The sequence below is a fragment of the Odontomachus brunneus genome, unplaced genomic scaffold (genome assembly GCF_010583005.1).
Source record: "Odontomachus brunneus isolate Ranch 3 - 2012 unplaced genomic scaffold, Obru_v1 Obru_scaffold_023, whole genome shotgun sequence".
In the NCBI taxonomy this organism is placed as follows: domain Eukaryota; kingdom Metazoa; phylum Arthropoda; class Insecta; order Hymenoptera; family Formicidae; genus Odontomachus; species Odontomachus brunneus.
Window position 1 is genome coordinate 625,371 of NW_022639473.1, and position 24,401 is coordinate 649,771.

General features: G+C 44.9%; 2 protein-coding genes across 6 annotated transcripts in view; one reads left to right on the top strand and one right to left on the bottom strand.

The window, feature by feature from the left end:
• LOC116842225 (discoidin domain-containing receptor 2) overlaps positions 1 to 24,401 on the top strand; it is a 380,754-nt gene that overhangs the window by 110,189 nt on the left and 246,164 nt on the right. The gene's annotated exons all lie outside the window — the stretch shown is intronic.
• The window catches only part of LOC116842229, a 425,064-nt gene continuing 403,761 nt past the window's right edge, over positions 3,099 to 24,401 (bottom strand). Inside the window, exon 10 of the mRNA XM_032811131.1 lies at positions 3,099 to 3,997. The gene's annotated coding sequence lies outside the window, so the exon portion shown is untranslated. The remainder of the gene's footprint in view (positions 3,998 to 24,401) is intronic.

Here is a 24,401-nt window from a genome sequence, read left to right on the forward strand (position 1 = left end):
GGGGGGGGGGGGGAGAGCGAGAGAAATGTAACTTAAAATTTAACGGGGAACTGGCGAGGAAATGTGGAGAAAGCGAAGCGGCTCGCGGGCCGACCATTCGAAACGGCACTTAAGCTGTAGTGTATCCTTTGCATTATGAAAGAAAAACTTTCTGGAGAAATACGGACAAACGCGCCGCGCGGTATATAAATCAAAAAGTTTCCATGCGTCGTCTCTTTCTCTCTCCCGTTTGCAAAAAAAAAATTAAAAAGAAAGGGAGGAGAGGAGGCCGCTCGAGCGAAGCGGATGAAGTTAGATCCAACTCTAATCGACTCCGGCGTCCCTTTTTCCGGTTTCGCCGACTTAATTAACTCGCATCGCGACTCTTTCATTATCGTGGCGTCGCGACAGGGTGTACATAAATTATGTTGCCGCGACACAATGCCCCGCTATTTTTCTGCCTTCTCTGCCGCCGCCCCTCGCCGGCAGATAACGAAACTCGTTCGTGTATCTGTGTGTTTGTGTGTGTGTATCGTACACGACGGTGTCATTAACCTGGTCGACGAGGGAGGTGCTTCTTGCAGCAGCCGGCCTATCGCTTTCCCGCGACCGGTAATAACACGTTAAAGCAAAAAGAAAAAACACCAATTGCGGGTCGGAGACCACGCGTCGATGAAGCGGCGACGGCGGCAACGTCTCCGTGGAATAACTCCGGCCGAAATGTTCCGATCGCATTCGTCGAAGGCTCGTAAAACGTAGTCGCGCTGAAATGAGCCGCGGGACGTGGAAAACTGCGGCCCCGAACGATTTATGCTCCACCTGCCCCCACCCTGCCCCCGCGCGTCCTGCTCCCTTCGCCTATGTGATACCCCCGCGAGTCTTCCGCGCGCGATATTATAGGAATTCGCGCGCGGCGCAAAAGCAAATACGCCACTTCCAATTATGGTATATTGCGCGATCGTGGAAATTACCGCGGGAAACCTAACCGCACACGCGCGCACACACACACATACACTTGCTGCCTGTCGCGACGAAACATTCCAGTTTCGCGATATGTACCTGTCGCCGCGAAAAAGTGTTCTTTATAACCGTTTTACGCGACGAAAATAGCACGGTCGCGGAGGCCAGTGGACGCGGAGACGTGCGGCTGTTTGCCCTCAGGAAGTATCGATTAATTGTGTCGGCCGGAACAGCGGCCAGCTCCGTAAGTTTCCCCGGTTCTCTCAAGTGGATCGACGTGGCACGTCATTAAAAACGCATCCAGCCGCTCGATCTCAGCAGGAGATCCGTGGCTGGAAAAGTCTCACGTACACGGCTCCAAGTAGTCGAGCGAGCTTCCCAGATATAGGAGGGGTAGATCTCGCGCGGGGAGCTGCTCGAAAAGAGGAGTTTCCGTGGAAAGTTCTCGTGAACACGCGTTTCCTTTTTTCCTCCCACCCCAGCGCGGTATTAATGCGGTAAGGCTCGTGCATCGCGTGTCTCGAGTCCGTTCGTCTTCTAACATTGACTGAATTTTACAACTCAAATTGAGTAAAGTACAGTTATATTAATAACAAGATAGTATTATCATTATGAAGTTGTTAGCATTATTGTATCACAAAATTTCTGCACGAAGAGAATATTATAGTTTTTTTTTTATACAAACATTTTATACAATAATTACCAATTACAACATCTTTATGCAATAAATGTTAATTTTTTTACTACGTTTCTACAGACAAGAAAAATATACAAAAAACAAAAAATTTCCGTGGGCCACTATTAACATACTTTAATATATAATATATTTTGCACATTTTATTATGTATAATTAATACTTACATCTAAATTCTTTAATTTAAATAGAATAAGCAAATTGTCCTCATGATTAGTTAAGATTTTAAGAAAATGTACACCGAGAGAAATTATCCGATAAAAAATTAAACGGATATTTCCGATCAATTTTTATATCCAATTAAATTTAATCGGATATTTCTGATTATAATGACATTTTATTGGATAAACCGATAAAAAAATTATGAACCGATTTTCTCATCGGATATTTCTTGATCGGATACAAAAATTCATCGGTATTTTGATCGGAAATATTCATTTGTTAAATTTCGAACAATTTTTCTCAATGTGCAAAATATCGACTTATTTTATGATTACAAATTGTCATAACGATATTTGCAATCAAATTCCCTCCTTGTACATCAAATTATTGATCTGACCGAGTCTCTCTTTAATTTTCACTGGACTGCAGTTTATACAATAAGATTCGCGCAACCCCGAGTCACAGTTGCTCTTGCTGCAAAGTGGATTGAGTTGAAGCAGTTCCTTTAGATCTTTTCTCGACGTGGCAAATGTTAAGGTTACTATGCGGATCTGTGTACTTGGTTATTCTTCGCGATATGCACGCGATGTTGGACGGCGAGAAAGAGGAATCAAAGTCGCTCATTCCTCACGCGAGACACGCTCGCGTGCGCGCGTCGCACCGAAAATTCTGTTTTTTCTCCCGCCCCAAACTGGTCTTACATAAAACTTTTACGGCTCGAATGGAGTCCGGCTTTATTATCCGGCTTGTCCGCTCTCGAGCGCCGAGGAATCGCATATCGCGCGTAAAAACAACAGAACGGGCGCGATCGCCCAAATTCATTTCGCCCGCGAGCAGAGCTACCATATGTGGGACTGAGTACACCTAACTATAGTGCGTGCGGCGCAGCGCACACAAGCGAAGAACTGTGTACGTGTGGGCTGCCTGTCACGAACTATAGCGCTTGGCGCTTCGGGCAGGCTCGGGCGATGGAAGAGTGCAGACGTACAAGCTGCCGTCTCTCTCCCAACCTATAGCTATAGCTAATACTGCAAGCGGCGAGAATCATGCCTAGGCCTTTTAATTATATCTCGACGCTCGCGTGTTGCTTCTCAGGTGTGCGTACTTTTACTATTTAACTAATTGTTACATTAAATGTAATGTTTTTTTACAGTATTAGCTACGGCTTGTACGTCTGCACTCTTCCACCGCCCGAGCCTGGCCGAAGCGCCAAGCGCTATAGTTCGTAATAGGCAGCCCACACGTACACAGTTCTTCGCTTGTGTGCGCTGCGCCGCACGCACTATAGTTACGCGTACTCGGTCCCACATGTGGCAGCTCTGCCCGCGAATCGCGCGTCGTTCCGCGCGTCACATCCGGCCGCGGGCGAAGTACGACTTATGGCGGTGTGCGCAATACACACCGATTCGCTAAAAGCGGCTCGCGCGATTCCGCGGGACGTTATAACGGCGGCACGCCCGTCGGTAATTCCATCGAGCGTCCTTGTAACTTCATCGGTCCATTAAACGCGCGTGCATCATCTTTTAACGCGTGTTATTGTCAAGGCACAATCGCATTGTTCGGCGCGCGATGGCCGCCATTGTGACAATACGGCGGACGCGCTATCTGACGAGACGTAGAAATATTAAAACACCAAACTGGGTTACCGCGCTTCTGCAAACGGGCCCATCTCGCATGTCCGCTGCGCGCGCGCACAAACGCGCAGACTAATTGTAAGTATTTTTCCGCGCGCATTGTCGCCATCGCCGCCGTCGCCGCCGCCGCCATCGTTCGCTCCAGTCCGCGTGCGGGCGCAAACGCAACGATTTAACAGTCGATTCGCGTCCGTCGCGAGAGCGCGAGTTCCAGAACAATGTCCGTCCTGGAAACGGTGAGTTTCATCACGAGGAGCACCGACGCGAGGCAGCTCTCTTTAATCATGGCGAGTATTCAGGCGGGACGAAACTTTCTACTTAAACAATACGAGACGTTGAAAGTACCTTCGCTGCCGGGCATTCGCGCTCCCTTCGCGCTGCAGCTGAATTTTCATACACCGGCGGAATAACAAATTTTCAATGAGGCCCATTGTCGGCCGATCGCACGAAAATCAAGGTAACGCCGGTTACCATCGGTATTGTTGGTCCCTTCCATTTGGTGCTTGGAGCGCGTCTCAGCACGATGACGGTTTGACGCTTGGCGCTTATTCGGCGGGTTCGTAAGACACTGAAAAGAAAATGTTTGGTGTTTGTAACTGCGATCACACAGAGAAATGCTTACTATGAATTATGGCGAGAAAAAATTTTTTTTATTAATTAAATTCTGCTATAATGATGATAATAGCCTTAGATATTTATTACCGTAAAAAACGTAAAAGGACATGAGTGTCATTTGCAACAATTGTGATAACTTGTTGCTCGTGCCGAAAGTATAACAATAATTAAGAAGTGAAACCTTGTATTTACAGAAATGGTCACATTCGGCTTTTTTACTTCACGAATTTAGAGTTTTGTTCGATTTGTTAGAAAGCATTTTATCTTTGTTGGGAACTTAAGGAAACTGAAGAACACACACAGGGAATATTAAGTCAGAGTAAGATGAATTTCCGAAACAGTCGCCTTGTTTCTCGTAGGGACTTTCGCATATACGAGGTGCCACTTCTCCAGGAGTATGTCGAAGAAATTCGTCAGACGCATATATGCGTTCCGCGCTGATGACATTTGCCGGACGTACGTCCACAGCGCTCAAAAGGTTAATATCAACTGGACGGAACACCTCGTGCGCTTAATATCGGCCGCGAGCTTCGCTTGGAAGCCTCAAAGCTGCCCGTTGCGATCGCTTTGTGCGCGCCAAGGCACCGGACAGACCCTCGAGCCTCTCCCACTCTCTTCCTCTCCCTTGTTGGCAACCCGTTTGAGGGTACCGGCTCGCGAAAGAGCCCGGTGATATACTAAAACGTATATATTAAAGACGGAGCTCGTGTCACGGGATATTAGAATATTATCAAGGGTATTCCGTGCCCCGGCGAGTGTACACGCGTTAAAAAGACGCAGGCTTTATTAGCCACTTAGACGATGTTTCCCATTAATTTGCATAATAACGCCCCTTTTACGAGACCCTTCCGCGGCATTCGCCAAACGCGATATTAAAGGTCACCATGGGCCAGAGCCCCACCACCTCCAGCTTCTCCTTCTCCTCCACTATCACCCACTCCTGCTTCTCGTGCTTTTTCCCCTTTTCTCCATCCGTCTCCTTCAGACCGATCGATTTCTAGAATTACTTACCGCAATTTTCCGACTGAAGTTTCGTCTTGGCTGCGAAACGACATACACTTTCCAAGTAATACGCATTTCGTCCCGACCAGGCGTTCAGCTTCTCTCCACTTTTTAAGCGGTCGTAACCGGGAAAGGGCAAAAGAAGCAGAGAGAACGAAAGGGAAAGAGCGAGAGAGAGAGAGAGGCTCTTTCTCCGACTGGAGTTTTTCTAAAGTAGTTCTATCAGTGCAGATCAACGTGACCCAGAGAAGCCATGATCTTCAAGTTATCGATCACCACGTTCCGCCTTGAGCAGCAGTGCCGGTTGCGAGGGGGTGGTTATATCCGCGGAATTTCGCTTCCGAGGGCTCGTTCTCTCGTTGAAAAACGCTCGGGTCATATTCGACCGCGTACAGTCGTAGATTGCTTATCCATTCGCCGTACAATCGACATTGTCGATCAAAGGGAACAATTCGCGCTCGGAAACTCCCTCTCTTTCGCTCTTGTTACGAGTATAACGTTACGACTTCGATTTTCGTAACGCTACGCTGATTTCCAACGGGACAATTGATACGTGGATTCCGCGAAGACGATTAGCTTTTGGGATCTTGAAATCTTTACAGAAACTCTGATTCTCGCGATCGCATTTGTTCGAACATCCAGAGTTGGGGTTGATTTATGATCGCGTATAGGGTGCAACACCCAATCATTGGCATCCCCCTTAGTAATCGATTCTAAAAATCTTGGCCCAACGGAATCTGTTCACAGTTTTCGTTTACAGTTTTAGAGATGTCTCTTGGGATCATAGAGTGTAGGCAAGGTACTTAGTTGCAATGCTAGTTGATTAAAACAAGCTTTTCTACAATGACTAAGGGAAATGTCAGTTGGGTATTTTACCTTATTATAACATATTTTTTGGTACAAATTTTTTGTATAAATTCTCTTAAATTTTACCATATTTTTTCTGGTAATAGTAGACTGTCGTTTATCTTGTTAAGGAATATATGTATTAATTTCGCTGAAGACATTTGATAGCACAAATCAGTTTCTAAAACATAAATAGCACTTACGAAATAAAGGGATAGAATTACTGCAGAATGTCGATCTATTCCTCGGTTACAAAATTCTCTAGTAATTTTTACTGTAGAGTTTTCCCCATGTCTTCAGAATAAGACTCCTGAGAACGTATTCGACGTATTTCGAGTCGTTCCAGTCGCGAAATTAGACGATGTATCGCGCAGAGAACGTGCGAAAGCTGCTTCTTCCCGGTTCGCGATAAATACCAGTTCCACTGGAATTTCTCCTCGTGTGCGAGCGCAATCGCAAATCGATCGAGCAGGTGGGACCATCGCTTCCGTCCGAGTGATTCCAGCTCTCGAGCGTTGCCACCTGGAACGCGTCCGATCGCGCGATCCGCCCGAGTCCCTCCCACACAGACGCGTTAAAAATCTAGTGAAAGTTTTTCTGTTCTCAAAAATGTCGCGGAGAAAATTCGGCTCGCTCACTCTGAAATCTAAGAAGGTCTCGCTATCGAATCCTATCGAATCAGCGAACACTCGGATGCGTTCTTTGAGGCGGACAAAGGATGAGCATCAGCGGCGTTGGTGCGCGATCGCTCACTCGTTCACTCGCGAATAAGCTCACGCACGCACGCAAATACGCACGCACGTACGCGGTGGTTGGCAACGCGACGTCGACGAACTGTGAAAAATTCGATCCGAGGGTGATAATCGATTATCGCTAGTTAGTCCGTCACGTCGTGCCGGCGGCTAACTGATGTGCGATAAACACATCACCTAATTACTCGCGGTGAATCGCCTCATGCCCCCCTCGACACGCAACGCGTCGCAGGCGACGCGTAGCTACGTGAACGCATGCGAGAAAGCAAAGCGCGCCAGGTAGACGTGCGTGTACGGATGTTCCGTTTTGCACGTGCGTATGTGTTTTATATGCGTGCATGTTTTGTATGCGTGTGTGCGGTTTTTATGTGTATATATGGTTTGTATGAGTATATGTGATTTGTACGCACGTGTGCGGTTTGTACGCAGTCTGTATGCGGTTCGTATGCGGTCTGTATGCGTGTGTTTTGTATGTGCACCTGTGTTTGTATGCGTGTGTATGTGTGTGCACTTGCAAGCGTTCACAGGCTTATCAAGAGCGAGCGTTATGCGGTTCGATAGCGACGCGCGCGCGTGTCTCCGTACGCAGCACATACGACGAGCGCACTCGGTTTATCGCGACTTGGTCGCGTGTATGCTCAGTCGGGCACGTTCGAATTACCGCTGATACGTCGTATATATCTGCAGGAACGTATATTTATACACAGGTCGTATTATATGTATCTGGTAGCGGATCATAGAGTGAGAGAGAGAGAGAGAGAGAGAGAGAGAGAGAGAGAGAGAGAGAGAGGAAGAGAGGAAGGATCATGGTGGACACGCTGGTGAGAATATGTGTGCGCGCGTGCGTATAAAGGTACGTGAGCGCGTGCGAGAACATGGAAATTGAATGTCGGACGGCGTGGGCGGCTGGAAAAAAGAGGGACCTGTCTGCGTTACTGCAAAAGGTTTCTCCCGTTCCCCCGGCTGCCTCTCGCACCCTTTTTCTTTCTCTTTCGTCTCGTCTCTGTGCGTGTATGTGTATATTTCGCCCTCATTCTCTATCTGCCTAGCTACCTACCTACCTCCTCGCCAACGGTGTCGAATAACTTTCGCTCGGGTGGAAACTCGATTCTGCCTTTCTCTTTCTGTCTCTCTCTTTCTCTTGTGTAGCGCTGTGTAGCGCGCGCTGCGCTCGTGCGCGTGTAAAAATTCGTTTCGCGTGGGTGGAAGCGGGGTAATACCGGGGGAGAATACCGGGGTGACGATTCGCCGAGGAAATTTGCGCGCGACAGCGCACACGAATCTCCGAGTGAATTTGCCTCCGTTGGAAATTCCGCGCTCGCGAATCTGTCGCGTAACGACGTTAACGTTGTCCGTCTTTTCGCGAAGCGAAGCTGAGGTATCGTCCGCGATCGATACGATTCTCTCTCTGTCTATCTATCTGCCTCCCCCTATCTTCCTCGCTCCCTCTTTCTCTTGCGAATCCTTCGAAGGAACCCGGACAAGACAAGTTCGTCTCGCGCGATCACGTAACGGCACTAGAAGTCCCGTTTCCGCGAGAAGGACGCGAGAGTTTCTCCACCGGCAACGTCTGATCCGTAATAGACACTAATCCTGATAAGTGGAGGAGCACTCGATCACAGAGGAAAGCATCGGTGAGGAGAGTCTAGAACAGGTGGTCTAACACAAAGCACCTCAGCGAAGAGCATAATGACAACGTCAACGCGAGTCACGCGATCGTGTGCTTTTCATAAAATCCCCTAAATACGCCAACACATCAATTGACTGACCCGATCTGATTGACGGTTTGATCATCAAGCGTGTAAAGCCAATCTGTAATCCCAAGTCATCCTTTTCTCTTTCTTTTTCACACCGATAGTCGAGACATGAAAACTATATCGACTTATTGTAGCCATTTTTGGTGTAAACGCACATTGTGGCATCACATAAACTGGTCGTGTGACGCTTATTGTGATTACATAATGGGAAACTATGGTGTTTTTACGTAGAATCGTATGTATACTTTTAAGTTTTTTCAAAAATTTCTCCAGATATAGCAAAAACTTCAATTAGAATGTCCAAATTTGTTCTCAAGTTGGTTATCCCACTACGATACTTCAATTGGTATTTCCCATTTTTGCCCCAAACATGGCTTCTCTGTCTAGAATCGAAACAATACGGGAACTCACTTTTTTCAATCGGTATACTTCTATGGTTTCAAAGACCAGAAAAAATATAGCCACAACTATATAGGGGGTTTCCTGCTTAGAATCGCAGGCTAGAAACATTACACTTCTAACAAGTAAACTTATCGAAAAGTTACACTCCGATTTCTTTCTAATTTAACACAAATGTAGAAGTACAAAAAATATTTAGATCATATTTTTTTCACTTTGAGTTTCACGGGCAGTTTATAGCTTTTTAATGTTTTCACTCCTATTATCAACAAATGCAACAAAAATGCATAAAAAATAAAATTGAATATAAGATATAGTAAATAATTTTAATAAAATCGGCATAGCTGAGATACGAACTATTCTAAATTTCTTTAATCGAGATTCCAACCAAAATATTTAAAATCTGTGCTAAATTAGTTAAAAATGATTCGAATCTTAGCCAAACTGAGAGAGAGAAGTCTGGCAATTTTAATAAAAATTTTAACGAAATCGGCATTTTGAGACACGAACCATTCTAAATTTCTTTAGCCGAGATTCTAACTAAAATATTTAAAATCTGTGCTAAATTAGTCAAAAATGGTTTGAATCTCGTCTTTACTTGTAAATGTGCGTAGAATCCATAATTCTTTTGGAGAATCGAATTGGATCACAGCTAGACTTGATGAAATGCTTCATGTGGGACGTTGCGTTGAAAACTTTGAGTTTCCCGCTTAGAACCGCATATTTGAAACATCACCCTTCTAACTGGCACCCATAATCATTCCGGGGGATCGGACTGAATCCCAATTAGGTCTCGAGAAATTTTCTGTGCGATCGTACATCTGACCCTCTCCTCCTGTCGCTCTCTTCCGGATCTCCTTTGCGCGCGCTACGTCAGCATGCAACCTGTTATCCGCCGAACCGAGTGAACGATGTCGCGGTACCCGAATGGTCTTGGTCGACTCGGCAATCCGAGTTACGGGCAATCGTTTCTCTTCGTCGTTCGTTAACAAGAACGCCGCAAGGACCGCTCGCTCGTAGCGATACTTCCGGCAAATCGGATTGCGTGTTCTTAAGCAAATGTTCCGACTCTGATAGGAAACTTGAACCCATTGTATCGGCTTCTAGAGAGAAAGAGGAGAGAAATGAAAACAAAAAGAAGTCACACTTCTTATCGATCGTTCTTATCGAGAGCGCGGACGATGACGCGGAAATCGCGATTCCCCACGCCGAGGATTCGCGCGAACGTCCGACGCATCCAGACAAATGGCCTCGTTGGGAGGACCTCCGCGTTTCCTCAAAGAAGTCTCGACGCGGTGGGCGAACGAGAAAAAAGAGGAAGCAAGAGGGAAAGGGGAAGTTTTCTCGTCCGTGTTAGCCGAAACGATGAAATATTCGAGCGCCGACGTCCGCCGCTAAATTCGAAACAGCCCTTCTCTTTCGCGATTCTCCGCCGCCGCCCCGAAGGCGTCGCGCTTAATGGCGCGGGTCGAGCGCGTAACAGGCGTCGTACTTTACGATATAATAGAAGCACCCGCTCGCCGTTTAAGGGCTGACATTAACAAACTGCTGCAAACTGCGGCTATAACGAAAACAGCGGCCGAGGGGTGACGGCAACGGCAGTCGCGGGGAGGTGGAAGCGGCGGGTGCATTAATAATCGGGAACGGAGAAGGACGGAGCTCATTATTGCGCTGTTAGGGCGGGGCGAGAGCAGCGGGCTCATTCGAATGGGACCACCGTGGACCGTAATTAACGAGTGCCGGCCGAAAGTGTCGTGAAATAACGGCTGCGCTTTACACGTCACGCGCACTTTACTGCCGATACGATACGTCACGCTCGCGATGGCGAGCCACGATGCCGAACAAGATCGTTTGAGACCGCGAATGTGCGACATCGTATCGACTCCGTCGGGAGAAGCGAGTCCTTCAAGAGAAAAAAGATCGTTGCGAGCGATGAAATTCTCTCTCTCTCCCTCTCTCTCTCTCTCTCTCTCTCTCTCTCTCTCTCTCTCTCTCTCTCTCGAAACGTCTTTTATTGATTACGCTCGTTAAATGACTATTCCGTATAGAATTTTCTCAAGATTTTCTCAGTCCAAATCCTGACTAGAATGCTCAAATTTGTTCCAGAATTGGTTATTACGTTACGATTCCCAACTGGGAATCCCAATTATTGTCCCAAACATGGTTTCTCCGTTCTAGAATCGAAACGCGGATACTATGTAAACTCGGATTTTTTTTCTTAGTCTGTAACATTGATATCAATATCAAATATTTTGATATCAAACTCATGCCATCTTTGAATCAACTATAATATATATTTAATGAAATGAAAAAATGAGAAAGAAACATTTTTGAAACACTAGTAATTAAGTATTTTACTTAACACTAGTTAAGTATTTTACTGAGTGATGAAATTATTTGCAAAGTTAACATTCAATTCTAACGTTAAATGAAGACCAGACAAAATTATAGAAAATCTTTCAGCGAGACTACAAATAAATATTTTGAGGAAATAAATTAGATCTCAATTAGGTCTTGAGATATTTTACTTAAGTCTATTATAAAAGATGCAAAATATCAAAAGATATTAATCAAAAGATATCAAAAGAATAAATATTGAAACATTATTAAAATGAAGGTCAGACAAAACGTTGGGATAAATTTGGGTTCCCTGCTGAGAATTCCATGTCTGAAATATTACATTTCTTAGCGCGCAAATCCTATGTAATTTTTTGGGGGGGATCGAACGGGATTCCAATTAGGCTCCAGAACATCTATGCAAACCAAAATAACCAATCTATACAAAGCAAACCAAATATTGGAAATCTTTTAAGTATCCTATTTAGAATCGTATGTTTAAAATGTTTATACTTTTAAAATAGATCCATAATACTTTAGACAATCGAATTGGATTCCACTTAGTTTTCAGAGAGTTTTAGGGAATATTTTGTCGCAATATGAAATATCAAAAGATTATTAAATAACTTTTGGGTATCCTATTTAAAATCTCATGTTTGAAATGTTTATACTTTTAATCAGGATCCATAACTATTTTGGACAATCAGATTGGACCCCAATTAGATTCCTAGGAATTTTCTATAAAGGATATTTTGTTCCAAATCTAATGTAAAATGAAGATCAGACAAAATATAAATTTGGATAAATTTGGATAAATTTGGGTTCCCTGCTGAGAATTGCATGTCTGAAATATTACATTTCTTAGCGCGCAAATGCTATGTAATTTTTTTTTTGGGGGAGGGGGGATCGAGAATGGGATCCCAATTAGACTCCAGAACATCTTCTATGCAGGGAGATTCGTTGATTACGCTCGTTAAATGCCCATACAGTATGTCGCGCGTGTCCGAGTGTGTCGGCAACACACATGCAAATCCCATTCAATATTTCCGCCATAAAGTACGCGCATTAAACGCGGAGATGCACGACGTAATTTTCCTGGCCCCTTTTTCCCCATCTCTCTACATCTCTCTCTCTCTCTCTCTCTTAGTCGTGGAGAATGAAGTTGGCGATACCCTTCGTTAAATTACTTCGAAATGCCGGCGTAATTAAATCCCAGCCGACGAAACATTATTCGCCGCGCATTCGCCGAGGCTTTAAGTGACGCCTTTGAATATAATTTATAATTCAATTTCACGGGCGTCTCTCCTTACGTTCCACCGCCGTCGCCGTCGCCGGAGCTGTGCGCCTCCGATATTGCGCCGGACGTCCTCCCACGCGGCGTGGCCGACCGTCGTGTCAGAGATTAGAACTTCATTATCGTACAAATCGATCCCGCCGAAAGCATCGAGGGGATGAACTCCCCCTCGGACCCAGATAAGACCGCCGACCGGCGAGGAAGATTGGAATCGCGACAACGCGCGCGAGACTCCGCTTCTTCGGTTAATCTCGGAATGATTTGCCGGTTGCGACCCGAAACCTCCACCCCGACGACATCCGCGACGGGCCTTTTCCACGGCGGGACTGAAAAGTTCCCGCTCACCCCGTCCCTCTCATCCGAACTTCGAGTTACACAAAAGTCCGTTTTATCTATCGTCGCCTGAGTATACAGCTACGCGCGCGCGTCCAAGGCGGATGAACGAGCGGCTCTGTCGGCCGCCTCTTTAGAATCTGGGAAATGAGATTACTTAATCTGCTTGTTTCACCATCGAAACCAACCGTGGAAATTAAATATCCCGCGTTACTGGAAGGCGCGCAGCAGTCTCGCGGCAGCGCGCGGCGGGTGTAATTTAATCGGCGTTCCGCCGCGCTAATATTTTAGTGCTAAATAACGCCTAGGTGGTACTTAGCGTGGCGTGCGTTGGACGCGTGTGTGTATATTGGGCGATACGTAGGTCGCGATACGTACCGAGCATGATTTATCGCTCGAAAACTCGGCTGCGTCGGTGGTAAGCGGCGCGCGCGCGCGCACGCTCTTTCTCGCCCCGCTCGTTCACCCGCTCTCGTACCGCGGAGATCGTTCGGCTGTTTAAATGCACGAGTGGGTGAGCTCGTTCGATCAGCTCGCCAAGAGAGACGATAAAAATCCGTGTACGGACTTGTTCGATTATCGAAGAAGCGATATCCGAACGCGGCGCGCTTGGGATAGAATAGAAAACGGGGATGTGTACATGTGTATATGTGTGTGTGTGTATACACGCGTCGACTTTTACTAATTTTGTTTCCCGACGATTTTTGGTCCCGACCTTTGACTTTTGACTTTCATTCTTATTCTGCGCGTTTCTACGATTGTGTAAACGTGAAATATCTATTGAGTTGGAGCAAAAGGTCTGTCGTGTTTGTCAAATAAAGTGGAAAACGATCCATTCTCGACTTTTGATCACTTTTATGGATAAAATAAATAACATGGAAATTTTTAGACGCCTGCCAAGCATCTTCTATTTTCTCTTCAATTTTCTCTGACGTTTTGCCAGAATTTAAGAGAAAAATAACGATCTCTTATATCGTCGAATAATAGGAAAGTCAAATATTCAACTTCTGATATGATTAACCATTTTGTAAATCAAATAAACAACTTAGTTTTCTTTAAGCATTTTATATTCCTTTCAATAGCCAAATTTTCTACGGAAAGAAAGGAAAAATGACAAATCTTTTGCGTTGTCAAACAAAATAGAGAATAAAATTATCCATTTTATGAAAGATTAGCAATTTTTTTCGAATAAAATGAGCAACATTGGCTTGAAATTTTTTAGACATTTGAACTTCCTATGCTCCTGTCAACATACAAACTTGCCGTGAGAATTTAAGATAAAAAGTGACAATCTCTTGCACCAACCCAACAAGAGATATGCGAAGGTATAAAGATACAAAATACAATCCCCTCCCCCCCGGAGTGTTGCAATTGACAATTGAATTATCGAATTATAAAGTGCGTCGGTGTACGCGCGCGCATGCGTGAGTGAACGCGCGGATTTATGCGAACGTTAATCTCCCCGTAGAATATAAAGAAGGATCTGAGAGAACGTAAAAGGTAACTTTCCGACGCTAACTCTAACGTCACGCTCCCCACCTCCCGCTCTCCTCCTCTATCTCTCGCAGTTGAAATCACTGACTTTACGCTCCTTCCATCAGCCTTATAGGTTAAACCAGTGTTTCCTCGCGGGTTAAACCAGTTTTCCCTTCGCCTTTCATTACTACATTGCTATTCCTGACGTAAGTACCGGCTAAATAAATTTATCCTTAATCTGTTCTTTACCGCCGGTTCGTTTACCCCGCCGGAGTTCCTAGAATATCGAAGTGGCGGCAAGAGAGCGTTCGTTTTCTCGGGGAAGGGTCATTTCCTTCATCGTCCTTCGGAGCTACCTAGTTAAGTAGTTCCTTTCTTTAAAAATCACGAATTTTCTTTCTCCTCCCCCTGCTCGGGCGTGTTACTCCCCGAGAAGTAATTTGTCCGTGCGCGAGCTTGAAGGATCGCTGCGTTCATGATCCGCTCGACTTTTTATTAATTTGACATTCTCGATGTGGCGGTCTGAAAAGATCAGTCTGTCTCACACGAGATTTTCACAGTTCGCAGTTCCATTCGTAACGAGCGAATAGATAAATAATTTGTGACTCTTTCTGAGAAAACTGTAATTATCACATGTTTCACATAGGCTGCGATCCATTAGACGCTACAAATGCTTTGAAGCCATATGGGCCAATTTTCCTTTAAACGCTTCAAAGTGTATGCGACGTCTAATGAATTGCGTCTTTAATGACAAGCTCGATTGTACACAAGAGGATAGAAATTTAGATATGCCTATTAAGAAGAAAGCTCTCCGCTCTAGTGTGGAGATCTTAAATTATCACTGACTGTGACGAAGTTAACATCTAAACATTGAAATACTAGTAATCAAGAGAATTTAACAAATTTAATTATATCGTGTGTCAGGATCACGCTAATCTGCGTGCAGCGACGTTCGGCGCGTCGTGTCGATTTAAACGCGTTTTCGCGACTCGATCCCGACTTGGATCTTCGCGTTCGAAGTAATCCGTGTCAGGCGCGTCGTCGAAACGAGCCTTCCGCGGAGCGACGGGCACAGAGTGGCTCGACGATGCTCTCCCACGGGGATATTCTCCCCTCTCCCTCCCACGTTCTGGTCCCCCGCGAATATACCAGCGTGGTACACAAAGTTCAGCTTCCCGTCCGATGCCATAGCCCGTCGCGTCTCGTTCCATTCGGTTGTCCGACGTATACACTTACATGCCGCCACCGACTCCTCTCTCTCTCTCTCTCTCTCTCTTGCTCTCGCGTTCTCTCGCCGCACGCCTACATACTCTAACGGGTCGCTTTGTGTACCTAACGGCATCGCAGTGGCACACATCGCGGTGTGCCGCGCGGAACGCGGATAGTCCATATCACCTGTCGCCGAGAAATAACCTGCTCTGATTTCGCAGCGCGCTCGCGCTCCCGTCCACCCATGTGTACCCTCCACGAAGTAAGTTACATAATGTCCTATCCCACCGTATATACCCTATATACCCGCGACACACCGAGAGAAGCACGTGCGCCCGGAAAGTAGCTAACTTCCCGTCGTCTCTTCCCCCTCCCCTCCCCCTTGAACTTGCGGGCTCGCCTTTCATCGGCACGACGGCGACGATGACGACGTGTTCGACCTCGTATGTACATACGTTACGTTACGTTACGTTATGCTATATTGTATTGAGGCTCCGCGCGCGCTGTATCTATTGCAACGTCAGTAGCAAGCAGAGGCAACGCGCGACGATGATCGCAAAAGTTGGCGAAACTACAACTGTTACAAATACGACGCCAATCAGAAGCGTCGGTGGCACTGTCTTTAGTGCTACTTGCGCTTCTGATTGCCGTCGTATTTGTAACAGTTGGGCCAAGTTGAAGTTTTGCGATCATCGCCGCGATGAGCGTCGCGTTTGCTTGCGGCCGGCACCGCGACAGATGTAGAAGAGCCTCCTCCTTATATTACGTTACGTTACGCCTTGAAAAACCGACTGTCTGGTATATTTGTGATTATAACCGCATACGTAGAGAAAGATTGTAACTAGGGAAACTATTTCTGAAGCAAGTATAACGTAACGTAATATAAATTATAACGTTAGTGATGATAGTTTTACATATATTAGGTGAGCAAAAAAGTTCTGAGCTTTTTTTTGCAAAATTCAATTTTTATTCAAAAACAAACAAAAAAATATTAATCAGCGAAATATTCCCCGTTTGCCATCTTTCGGGTAGCTTGCGAATTCCTTGACGATAGAACCTCATCGGGTTCGAAGCGATAAAGTCATCAATACATTTTCGTATCTCTTCAAATCTCACGAAATGTGTATCAGCCAAGTGATGCTGCAACGACCAGAATAGATAGTAATCGAAAGGCGCCATGTCTGGGCTATACGCCGCGTGCGGGAGAAATTCCCAGCCTAACGCAAAGATATGGTCCTGAGTCGCTTTCGCAACATGTGGTCGGGCATTGTCATGAAGCAGGATCACTTTACGACTTCGTTGACCAGTAAATGACTTCTTTTCTTCTAATGCATCGCTCAAATTGGTCAATCGTTGTTCAGCACAAATCATTTCAGTGGCTTCAGCAGCATTTTTCTTCAGATGAAACGCGAAGTGGATGGAAAATCGAATATGCTCTTTTGTTATTGCCATCATGAACACTACTGATTTTTGAGGTTATGTGCATCAAACGCCAAGCCGCATGGCATTTTAGAAGACAAAATGTCAACGCTTTAAAACCGCAAAAAAGCGAGAAGATAAATAAAATTTAAATTGTTTCGGTTGTATGAAATCTAAAGCTTAGAAGTTTTTTGCTCACCTAATATATTGCCACTACTAATATTGAGTACTAATCGAGGAGAAGAGCGCGGCCAAGAGTGGTCCAGATTCATGGTCAAAACGTTTTGAAATTATTTTGGGTTTAAAATAAAGATCTATGGTGCGTAGATTATAAATATGCAAGTGCCAAAGTGATCGGATCTCAGGTTCCAGAGATATGGCTCATTGGAAATTCCATTTCCACGATAGCGCCGTGCGAGATGAAAGTACAATGCCTTCCGATCGATCTGTATCATCCACCAAGATCATGAAAATCAGGGAGATACAAATGTGTTTGGCGCGTAATAACCGCGACTGCAGTTCAATGCGGAGATCATTGGTGCCATCTCATGGAACTGAAATTTTCAACGAGCCATATCTCTGGAATCTGAGACCTGATCACTTTGGCACTCGGATATTTGTGATTTACACACCATAAACTTCATCTAACTAATTAAACCTAAAATGATTTCAAAATTTTTTGACCAGTAGATTATAGGTCTTTCCTTCGACTAAAATAATCGGCGAGTCAACTATCAGAATTGATAGATGTATAAAGTCACATTAAAGTTGAATCAACAGTTGATTTCATCAAACAGTAAAATTATTTGCGATTTTATGTACAATTGATTAATTGTCGATTGTTGTAGTTAAAGGCCACTTAGGGAACTGGAGAGTCAGATTGCCTGAAAATCGTGCTTGTTTTTTCATAATTTTTTATGACAAACTGAATGAATATGCGAAAGTGTTATTTGACGTGTATTTATACAACATTGACGTGTACATATAAAAAGAAAAAAAATATAATTTTGATGATCAAATACTCAATATAAGTGTATGGTACATGCAGTTAAAATGTATTTCGTTTTTCTTTTTATTCGTCATTTTGCAGTAATATCTTGACTCTCGGTGGTTCAATTAAGCTGAATTTTAGGTAGAAAATTTCCGTAAGCTTGTCGCTATCGTGTGAACCACTATAATAAAAATTAAGTAAAAGTTAACAAAATTGCAAATATCTTAATGGAATATTATTAAATTTACAGTTCTTTTATAGTAAAAAAATTAAATATTTTCACGAGTTTCTCAATGGTTTACACGATAACGACAAGCTTACGGAAATTTTCTATCTAAAATTCAGTTTAATTGAACCACCGAGAGTTAAGATATTACTGAAAAATGACGATCTTGAAAAGAAAAACGAAATATATTTTAACTGCATGTACTATACATTCATATTGAGTATTTGATCATCAAACTTATTTTTTTCTCTTTATATGTTGTGTAAATACACGTCAAAATAACACTTTCGCATATTCATTTAGTTTGTCATAAAAAATTGTGAAAGAACAAGCACGATTTTCAGGTAATCTGACCCTTTAATCCCCTTAATCGGCCTAATACTAGCCACTACTGTTTTTACGGCTTAATATTACTTACTTTTTCTCGACCCAATACCAGCTACTATTACTATTTTTACAGGCCAATACGAGCTACTTTTTCGCACAAGTAGTTGGCACGAAAATAACAACTTTTGAGGAAATTAACTATTCTTTCCGTCAGTTCGTTGCGTTACATAACGTTATACTGCCTCGCGTTCCATTACGTTACGTGCGTGCGACGAATCGGTTATACGTCATGTGCTCGGAGCGACGACGCGGGTCCGCCGACGTGACAAGCGCCGTAACTTCGCTATCCGTAACTTCACTATCCGCGGCACGGTTATTGTTAATTTTCAGGTTGTACCTCGACGTCGCGGCCGCGCGCCCGCCCCGAGCTCTCTCGGCGTTTATGGCCGCACCGTAAACCCCGGCGGTGCAACAACCGCTTGTTATTTTCGGGGAAATAAAGTCGGAAGGGGCCCCGGCCGGCTAGCCAGTGGAGGCAGATACTTCCGCCGCGATTTACATCCTCATTAACCTCTTTGCAGCTCGCGTGTCTCGCGCGATAATGTTATTGTCGGCGAGGATTCTCCTCGGCGCGATTCGCTATTTCTGTATCTCGGCGAGGCTCTCCTCTAACGTCGAAATAACTCTACGAGAGACCTCGCGCGATGAAGACTCTGCTGAATAAGTTTGACGTGGAATTACGTATCGCGAGGGAACACGACGTTGCGAAGTTCGATTCGCGCGCGACTCGCGTCACTCCCCGTCATTTTCTCTAGTCCGCCCGCTCGCGTCTGCAAAGTTCCGTTCGACAACGGAACGACGCTAGACAACCGTCAGCGGAGGGTGAAAGAGGATTTCGTGGAGCACATTCGCCGCGTTGCCCCGTATCGACAAAACTGCAACACGGCCTCTTTATGGGCCAGGGATTTCGGACTATCGGCGAGTATCACATCGCCATCTGCGCGTGTATCTGGCCGGCCGTTTGACGTGGCGGAAATTGGAAAACACTGGTTATCGTCCGAATCTCTCGGCGATTTTACGAGCCCCTCGCACCGTAGGCTCGCCGCCGCCTCGCTTCGCGCGTTTCACGCGGATAACGTTGCCAACGGCCAGCGTCGATTGGCCGGTCCCAGCGCGGGACGCAAAAGCCCGTCGATCTGTCAGTGTCCCACGAAGACAAACGTGATAGCCGAATTCTTCACTCGCACACTCGCGGAAATACATAATTTATACTCTCGTTCGCCAAACGGAATACAAATCAAGGGCTTGTAAACGCTAGGCCGGCTAGTCAATGATTCTATTGACTCGAAAGCCATGTTTTACTTAGATAGGTATGGAGACAAGTAATTGCCGATAAAGTGGTAATTTTATAGATAGACAGATAGATGTACGAAAAGATTTCCATATCAAACATTTAAAAAATATAATTATTTATTAATTTCTTAATATACTTGAGGTTCTTGTAAAGTTTACGTACATCAGTCTACACTGAGGAGAATTACCTGGTAAAAAATTAACAAACGGATATTTCCGATCAAAATGTCGATGAATTTTTGTATTTAATCAGGAAATATCCGATGAGAAATATCGATTGATAATTTTTTGATTTGACGAAATTCCATTATATAATCGTAAGTATCCGATAAAATTTAATCGGATATCGGATATAAAAATTGATCAGAATTTGTCGGAAAACCCGTTTGTTAGTTATTTATCGGGTAATTTTTCTCAATGTAGTAGTGCAAGAATAGAAACTATCAGAATAGGGTCTACCTCCCCAAGGAATATAATAAATTTCGCTAAGAACGTGACAAATTTTTAGTAGCATGTTTCAGTTCCTAAAACATAAACGATATACGTGAAAAGAAGTGCTCTAAACCACACATGAAATCTCTCAAAGATGGAGTCACTCCATCTTTGAAAACACATGTATGGTTTAGATCTTCAGGAGAGTGTTTGCACGGTGGCAACGATAGCAGATACTTGGATGGCACGTGTGCTGTTTCCTTCCTATCAATAATAAAAGAAGCACGGCCAAAAATCCGCCCAACTTTTGCAACCTCTCCCGATATCGTTGCGCTCTCAGTATCACATCGCGCTCGCGAATAGTGCGTGCTCGCGATTCACTTTGCGTGTTAATAGCAGAGCACGGAGTCTCTCTCGCCGTCGATTAATACGTGAATCAATGCAATTTGCGCCACACGAACGAAGTTTCTTGGACGAATTTGTTTCTCTGGCGCGGCGCGTGGCCGCGAGGAAAATGCAATAACGAGTAATGATTCACGTCGATACGTTTGCGGACGCGTTTAATATCTCGCTTTGCCGGCCTGGGCCGTACAATACTATTCGCCATAATTAAATCTGATTGATTTTCCGAATTAATATGGATTTAACGGGTATTAATTGAACTTTAATTAAATTTGCGCGCCGGATAAGAGGACGCGGGGTGCCGCCGGGATGTGTTTCTCATATAATTTCAAATACGATGTAATACTTCGCGAACGCGTAATAGCCGGACATGCGTGCACGAATGTCGGACTGTATTTTTATCGCGTTGATTATCAGTCGTCGGGACAGAACGAGGGAGAAAGAGAGAGTGAGAGAAAGAGAGATAGAGAGAAAGAGAGGAATGAAGTGACACAGAGGCGGCAAGGGCGGAACGGGGGGAAGATAATAAATTCGCCGAATGACAATGACTTGAAATCCGTAAATGGTAAAACCTGTATTCGCACATTCACATTAAATCCGCGTTAAATCCGCGTCGCCACTCTCAATCAAATCGTAGCGACCACGTCGCGCGTGCGCGGGGATTTAAAAATCAAATAAATGAGTCTTTTACTACTTTTTTCTCTCCTGTCCTTGCACGCACGAACACACACATACACACACATACACACACATACACTTGTCACACGTACGCGGGCGCGTATCCTTCCGTTTCTCGGCGATATCGACCGTCGTGCTCGGAATCTCCTACGAAGCAGTAATGTGGAACAATCCGTGAGATACCGACGAGAATATGAGGGATAGAGAGAGAGAGGAGAGAGAGAATGAGGGGGAAGGTGGAAGAGGAGGAAGAGGGTTGAGTTGAAAGCTCGGTTGACCCAGTTCGTTCGCGGCGTTGTTGTCAACGGAGGAGATTTAGAGGCGAAGAGAGAGAGAGAGAGAGAGAAAGGGAGAGCGGGAAAACGGAATACATAATTATGTAATAATACATAAGTTCATCGAAATATATAATCGAGATAAGCCGCTTAACGAACGCATGGGCGGCGCCAAATAGAAACTGGAGTACATTATTTTACGTTCGGTGTCGAATGTACGTTAATTGAGGCACGATTATTCCACTTACGGCCAGCTCTCCCTCCTCTTCTCCTCTTAGATTTCTCTCTGTTTCTGTTTCTCTCTCTGCCTGTCTACAATACACGGTGTTTATTATACATAGCGTTGACTACAAAGCAGTAAACCGCGTGTATTCAGCGGATAAGACAATAGTCGGAAGCGTTAAATTCGACTAAGCTCATTGACGGCATTGTTCTTAATGAAGGTCTTTGGTCGAAAGTCCAACGATAAGCTCGCACAGGTAATCTCCCGTGTTCGGTAATTCTGGAGGCGATGCCTTTGCACACACACCACACACCACACACACATCTACATACACACACATGCGTATGTAACCTCCAACTCGGTCGAGTATATATGTGTGTGAAAGAAGTTTAATAAATAATTAATTAATTACCGCGTGCTCGATCTCCTCTGTATTATTTACCGCTGCGACCTCCTTGCTGAAAACAGTTATGGCATTGCAAGCGAGTACGCGCGTATTTGTTCTCCATATAGACGTAAAACAGTGCTGCGAAATTGATTTGTTTCACATGTTGTCATCGTCGTCGATAAGAATGATAGAACACACAAATCCGCGCTGATGTCGCGCGGAAATCACCGAGGAATGATCCTCATCGAACGTGCGAGCCGCGAGCAACGCGCAGAACTCCAACGTTGTTCCATTATAAATATTATTTTATTCACTTACTCAAATTCGTTTAAGTGGATTGAAAAGTCTCGCAAATATGAAAATGAAAGTAATTTTTTTCACAATGGAAAGAGTACGGCCAAGATTCATGGTTAAAAGATTTTGAAACCATTTTAAAATAAAGTTTGTGGTACATAGATTATAAAAATATGCAAAATCGTCAGGTATCATCGATATCTCAGGTTCCAGAGATATGGTCCATTGAAAACTTCATTCCCACGAGATGGCGCCACGCTTTCGCGAGAGGATAATTCCTTTCGAATAAGATCGATCTGATATATCCATCAGGATCATGAAAATCAGAGAGATACAAAGATGTTTGGCGCCATATCATGGAAGTGGAATTTTCAACGGACGATATTTCTGAAATCAATCACTTTGGCACTTGCATATTTGTAATCTATACACCGTAAACTTTATCTTAAACCCAAAATGGTTTCAAAACTTTTTGAACCTGAACCTATAGATACTCAGCCATACTTTCTATCTTCATTTTTTGACATGACTCTTTCTCAATTAAATGGACTTCATTTTGCCAGTGTTTGTTATAGAGAAATATTTGCCCACAATAATCATGAGATATTATAGGAGTTACGTAAAGATACATTTACAGAGATCTATTTACGCATGAAAAAGATATCCGTCTTTTTAAATACAACTTAAGCGAACTTTCAGAATCTTCTAAATCTTAAAAATATTCTTCGCGACAAATGCGCCCGTCAAAGTGTTAAGAACTCATGCGACTCGAATTAATGCGATCCAAACGCGCACCTCTCGACTCTGTTAAACAATCGCCCGTAAGCCGCGTCTGTCTCTCGACTCTGTTAAACAATCGCCCGTAAGCTCGCCTGCTATCGGGATCCTCTGAACAATCGATACACAGAGAAATAACTACTCGATTTGCTTGATTTTCGTGGCGCGATTTCGCCCCGCCACCAGTGATGTTATCCGCGGAATTCGCTACAAAGCATCCAACAATGTACAAACAGCCGTGTGAGAGAGCGAGAGAGCGTAGGGGAACGAGAGAGAGAGAAAGAGGTGACGAGGGACAGAGACTCTCGGGTGCTCCAAAGTCGACCCAGTTCGTTGATGCTGTCGCTGTCAACGAGGAGGATCTATGACGGGAATGCACCGGCGTATCACTTAGCTGAATTCTCGCAACTCCGCCGCCTAGCCGGGAAAGTTCCATTCCCGCTTTAACGCCAAAATCCTATGAATTATGCGGACATGCTCTCGAGTCCTCGGGATGAAGAGAGCGGGAGAGGGAGGAGGAGAAGACCGGGAAGGTGATGGCGTGGGAGAGAGGCGTGCGGATCGGAAGATGAAATTTTGGTGGCGAGGATAGAGAAACAGTGGAGCATGCCCCGATGGAGAGGGCTCATGTTGCTCTAGGGTCGAAGAGAGAGGAGAGCAAGAGAGAGAGGGAGAGAAGCGAACGCACTCTCTCGAATCGCTGACCCGCGGGTCGGCCCAGCAGCAGCAGCCGCCGCCGTCGCTGTCGCTATGGAGCAATCGATAGAGCCAAGTTTCTTCGTCGGCTCCTCCGTCGCGGGCTCCATCGACTTCGCATCGATTGGAAGTCAGGCCAATTACGGCCGATCCCATTGCCCTAGGTATATTATCAGATGGCGCCCCGAAGTTAGCTTTTCATCTCTTCGATTCCGCGGCGAGTACGATCAGCTTTTCGTTGCCGACGCAGTTTTCGAGAGGGAAGAAGCGGAAGAAAAAGCAGGGGGCGGAGGTGGGTAAGGATAGAGGGGGTGAGTGAAGGGGAGAAGTGCGCGCAAAGTTGCCGTTGGTTCCCTTCCTTCCTTCCTTCCTTCCTACTTCGACGCGGAGATGCGCTCCTATCTCTTTTTCTCTCTCTCCCTCTCTCTCTCTCTCTCTCTCTCTCTCTCTCTCTCTCTCTCTCTCTCTCTC